We start from the raw sequence: 6,182 nt of genomic DNA on the forward strand, positions 1-6,182 counted from the left end.
CGGCACGCGGGGAGGCGGCCCCGGCTCCTCCCGCGAGGCTCCGTCCGCTGCCCGCCCCGGAGCGAGGTAGGACGAAGGTCGGCAGTCGGGCTGGGGGGAATGGAAGTAAGAGACGGTGAACCGGAGAAAGGTCTCGTGAGTGCGCTTCACCGGGACCGAGCTCTGCAAAGCGCTCTTAAACACAGCTGGGAAAAATGGAAACGATGTTTTTCCAGATACGGTACTTTCCAGCATTAGGTAAGAGCGTTAGCACACATCCTGGATGTGGAAACACATTTACAAAAAGACCTGCTGTTGGCAAATGCCATCTTTAGACAATATTATTCCCCTGATGTACGGTAGAGTTTCCAGCTGAGGGAGCTGTCAGTCTGAGAACCAGCAGTAGTGCTGCAGGCACGGCCGTGGGGCTCTGTCAGGTGCATCAGGCAGTGCTGGTCTGTGCCTACAGCAGGAATTAATTCACCAATCTGTACAAGAGCAGCCTGGAAGGAGTTCAGGGATTAATGAGCTACCGCCACCGGCAGTAACAGGGCTGTACCGGTTTGTCCTGCAGAGTCCTTCCTCTTCAAGAGTGCAACGCAGTTTAGAGACAAGTGAAATGTGACTGAAACTGGAGATGCCGGCAGTGACTGTAGCTATGCCACACTACCCCTAACCCTAACCCACCTCCTGAATTCCCATCTTCTTTCCTCTGGTGTTGCAGCTTGTCAGAGGGAAGCATGCATTTTCAGGCATTCATTATGAGCTTATAAGGTCCTCTGAAAACAAGTAAGTAAATAAATAAATAAGTGAACCACACCACACTGATTTGCATTTCACTGTTTTTTTCTTTAATTGCAATATAAGATGTGTCACTTGAAATAGAATCCTGATCTTCAGTGGAGTGCTGAAGTAGTAAAAATAATTCAATAAACTACTAAATAATTATACTGGTAGTATATATATTACGACAGTATATCCCCTCAATCTGCTCATGGTTTTCATTACTTCACATACCGTGTCCCCCTAAGCCCTCCCTCAGCTGATGGTTTTGGTTTTAACCTCACAGGAAAGTGACAGAAGGGAAGGGAAAAAAGAGAAATGGAGCTGACTAAGGAAAATAATGTTCGTAGCTGAAGTCAAGAATGCATTTTTAAGAAAATATAGGAGGGATAGTACTGTGCTATCTGGTCTAGGTGTAGACTGTCTGATCGAGAGAATTAAATGAATGAACTCTCAAGAGGGTTTATGCCATGCTAGTAAAATACAGATTTTAATAGAAAGCTGCAGAGATAGAGAGGCAGAGAGAAAGCAGTAAAGTATGACACCTTGGTTACATTGCCTGAATGATACTGTTACTCCTCAGCAAGCCACTTAAGATAAATAAAATAAATTATTTTATAAAGCGCTATATTGATATGAGAAACAATTCAGAACCATGAAATAAGTTTAAATTCCTGACATTCAAGAGCACATACATAACCCACCTGAAAATGTCAGTCCACAACAGTTTTACAGGAAGAGTGAAAGTTAAAAATAGTGGAAGGCTTTAAGATGAATGAATGATCTGCTGAACTGGATGGAGTTTGCTCTTCAAAACGCAAATGCAATCATACAGTTTACAGGGAATGGGGAATGGGGACTGTGGTCAGTCCATAACACTTCATCTCTGATGATGATAAATCATTATTTTCTTGGGAGTTAGAAGGCTTTTAGACTGCAAAGGTCTAAACTTTTGGAATGAACTTCTAATGTGTTAAGTGGATAACGAAGCTCTTTAGATGGAGCTTGATCAAATTTTGACTGGAATAAGGACACAACAATTACTCATCCATAAGGTCTTTTTCTGGTACGAAGTTCCTGTGAAGTGGGAATGGGAAACTACAGTCTAGAAGAAAGGAAAATGATGGTTAACTCCAAACACTGTCATAAAAATCACACTGGAATACACTGCAGAGAGGCAAACAAGTATATTAAAGAATAACTTTGCTATATCAAATAAATTTTCTGTATTTGTGGAACAAGTATAATCTGCCACCTTCTTCCAACTTTACAGCCTAGTATATGATCTATTACTGCTTCTGTAGTCTCAAAAGTCCTTGGAGTTCTCCTGCTGCATGGTCGCATGGTACATCATGTTGTAGATCAGACATGAACATAGGACATAGGAATGGTAGATAAGATCTGTGAATGTGTAAAGAAATAAAGAAAATAAAACCATAGTTTCTTCCTTGTGAATAATTTGGGAGCTAGGGATAGGAATGAAAGATGCGTCTGTAAAAGAAGTATGAAGCTGAATGGATATGCCTGTGATATTCCCCTCTCATTTAAAGGTTAAGAGGTACGCAAACCCACTATCTCCTTGTAAAAAGCTTATCTCCCAGAAAAATGACACATTTTATCACTACAATACTTCCGTTGACTTTACCAGCAATAAAATAACATGCAATATAGATTATACTGGATTCCTACAACACATTTTCCAGGCCACTTTTTAGAATTCATGGAGTGTTTCAGATGCCATGTTCCCCTACGAGTTCAACTCTGATACAGAGGCAGTCAAGATTCAATCTTTCTCCACTATGGATAATCTTACAATAATAATGGTGGTGAGCAACTATGGTAGCGTATCATTTTCAGTTATTTGGTGTAGGATGGAATTTTCTCAAAATAGTTAAAAACAGTGCTACCTTTCTTCAATTAAGTATGAGGGCTCCAAAAGGAATGCCTCCTATTTTACTACTTCAGCCTATGACTTCTGAGACAGATGTTGATAGTACAGCAGTGGAGGGTGAAGCTTTCCACCAATACTGCATTATGTTTTGTTGCTGTTTGACAGACAGCAACAGAGGGCAGTCTAAAAAAATGGTTCTGACATGGAAGTGCGGATGAAAAAAAATGGTGTCACCGAGTGTGGAAAAAATGGTACCCATTGACATTCATCAATACTTGCAGAACATTTGAGACCAAACAGTGGATGAGCACAGTGAAGCAGTGGGTGGTGTGTTTCAGCAGTGGCAATAGGAACAGTGATCAACTCCAATGGTGCAAATTATTATGAGTGCAGCATGCAGGCTCTTGTTCATTGCTGGTGAAAATGCACAGTTAACGTTGGTGAGTATGATGAAAAATAGTATTCTTTAAGTGGGAATCACAGAATTACCAAGGTTGGAAAAGACCTCCAAGATCATCCAGTCCAACCGTCCACTTCTCACCAGAATTTCCGACTAAACCATGTTTCTCAGTACAACATCTAAATGTTTCTTGAACACCTTCAGGGACGGTGACTCCAGCACCTCCTTGGGCAGCCCATTCCAGCATCTGACCACCCTCTCGGCAAAGAAGTATTTCCTAACGTCCAACCAGAATGTCTCCTGCCATAACTTGAGGCCATTTCCTCTCGTACTATTGCTAGTTACATAGGAAAAGAGGCCAACTCCCATGTCACAACCTCCCTTTAGGTAGTTGTAGACAGCAATAAGGTCACCCCTGAGCTTCCTCTTCTCCAGACTAAACAATCCCAGCTCCCTCAGTTGCTTCTCATAAGACTTGTGTTCCAAACCCCTCACCAGCTTTGTTGCCCTTCTCTGAATATGCTCCAGGGTCTCAATGTCTTTCTTGCAGTGATGGGCTCAAAACTGAACACTGTACTTGAGATGCAGCCTTGCCAGAGCTAAGTACAGAAAGATCATCATCTCCCTGCTCCTCCTGGCAACATTATTTCTGATACAAGATAGGATACCATTGGTTTTCTGTCATCGTCATAAAACTATGATATCTTCTTGGCCACCTGAGCACACTAATGGCTCATGTTCAGCAAAGCATCAACCAATACCCATTTTAGACATAAGGAAGAACTTTTTCTCTCAGAGAGTGGTCAGGCACTGGAATGGCTGCCCAAAGAGGTGGTGGAGCCGCCGTCTCTGGCAGTGTTCAAGAGGCGCCTGGATGACGTGCTGCGTGATATGGTTTAGTGCTTGTGGTGCCAATGGTGATGAGGAGATGGTTGGACTAGGTGATCTTATAGATTGTTTCCAGCCTTGTGATTCTATGATTCTATGATTCTACCTCCAGGTCCATTTCTTCTAAACAGTCTTCTGTCTACTTTGCCCCAAGCCTGTGACATTGCATGGGGTTGCTGTAGCCAAAGTGCAGGACCCGGCATTTGGCCTTGTTGAACTTCATTCCAGGCCCCAGCCCAGCAATCCAGCCTGTCCATATTCCTCTGTAAGGGCTTTCCTACCCCCATATAGTTCAACACTTCCTCCCAACTTGGTGTCACCTGCAACCTCACTGAGTGTGCACTTAAAGCACTCATTCAGGTCATCATCTGCCTTTCATGAACTCATACTGCCTGGACCTGATCCCCCAGTTGTCTTGCACATGTATCATCCTCCTCAAGATGATCTCCTCCATAACCTTTTCTGGCCAGTAGTTCCCCAGATCCTCTTTATGACTCTTCTTGTAGATGGGGGTCACATTGGCAAGCCTCCAGTCATCTAGGACCTCTCTGATTGAACAGGAATGCTGATAGATGATGGAAAGTGGTTTGGCTACTTCCACCAGCTTCCTCAGCACCTTCAGGTTCCATCTGGCTCCATGGACTTGTAGCAATGTAGGTGGAGTAGTAGGTCTATAACAGTCTCCTCCTGAATCATGTTTATTCTGCTCCCCATCCAGGGGAAATTTGATCTATCAAGAACTGTTATTGTGCTCTTTTGTATCCATGATAATAAATAGGAGGCATTACTTTTGTAGCGATCTATATTTCTTTCTTTCACATGGATTTTTTTCCAGTGAAGAGAAACCTTGGATCTTGAATTTTTATCTATTTTATGATATTCAAAGAATCAGTTAACACTTCTCCAAGTATATGGATCGGTTTGCATGGCAGCTTAACAGTAGTAGTTTTCCAAGCACCATCATACTAGTCTCAAAATCCTCATCTTCATGACAGCAGGGAGAGAAAATACTCTGAAAAAAAAAGAGGAAAACAAGGACAGGGAGACTACTATTAGTTACTACTGATAACGGGCTGGAGCAGTGACACGTAAGCTCAATCCAGAGACATATATTATTAAGCAAAAATGATCTTTTTTTCTTTCTTCTTTAACATATTTATTCTTTTCAAAATGAACAAAGCACATTGATAACTATGAGCACTTCTCATAACTCCTAACTCAAGGTAAGTCTAAATTACATCATGCCTCAGGGCAGTCACGTGCTTCCACCAACTCAACATTAACCTTGGAGTTCTCACAGCTTTAGTGCCTTGTATCCTTTCTACGTTGTATCCATTCTAATTAAAGTAATGCAGCTCTTACTCTGCCCCATGTCTAGTTCTGTCAATACTATGTGCCCAAAGCAGAAATGTCTTTTTTTTATTTTTTTTATTTATTTTTTTTTTTCTGTTTTGAATATATACCGAAGGAGAAAGTCTTCTGTTCTCAATTCTGTGACATTTTATCCCTGGGAAGACTATCCAATTTATCTTGTTATATACATTTAAATGTACATTAATATACATTTAAATATATATACATTTAAATGTATTCACCAGTACACCTAACAATATAATGCTTTGTTAAACATGATTAGTGATAGTAAAGAGGTTAAAGTTGTGTGTTACAATTAATTTCTACATTTATTCCTATTGTTATATGGCCTAATGAATGCACCACAGTATGAGAACTCAAGGCATCTTCTGATTGTATCTTGATGCCATGATTTTTCCATTTCTGTCAAACTTTGTTTGTTTTCTGCAAACTTGATGTTGTTTGACCTATAAGCACATTCAGTGATAATATTACAAAGTATTTTATCAGTCATTAATTTCTTCATAGTGACTTCAATGGATTGTTATCAGCTGTTGGAATTTAATGAACAGATAAAGGCAGAAGTAATAATTTCTGATTTTCATTAACATTCATTTCATTATTTCCTGGAGGTGAGTAGTCTTTTTTGTTCAGTTTTTCCTGGTTCCTTGTTGGAACAAAATGAGTGAAATTTCATCAGTCTTTTTTTTTCCCCCCCGCCAGCAAACACATGACCTCTAGTGGCAAGCGATTAGTAATGATTTATGATGTAAATTCTGCATATGGAGAGGAAGAGCAGACACTCCAAGACATTTCTCTTTTAAAGACTTGCTTGACTTACCGTGATGGCTGCTTCCTTTTTATTTTCCCTTCCTTCCTTCCTTCCTT

Source organism: Lagopus muta, chromosome Z (genome assembly GCF_023343835.1).
Source record: "Lagopus muta isolate bLagMut1 chromosome Z, bLagMut1 primary, whole genome shotgun sequence".
Taxonomy (NCBI): Eukaryota; Metazoa; Chordata; class Aves; order Galliformes; family Phasianidae; genus Lagopus; species Lagopus muta.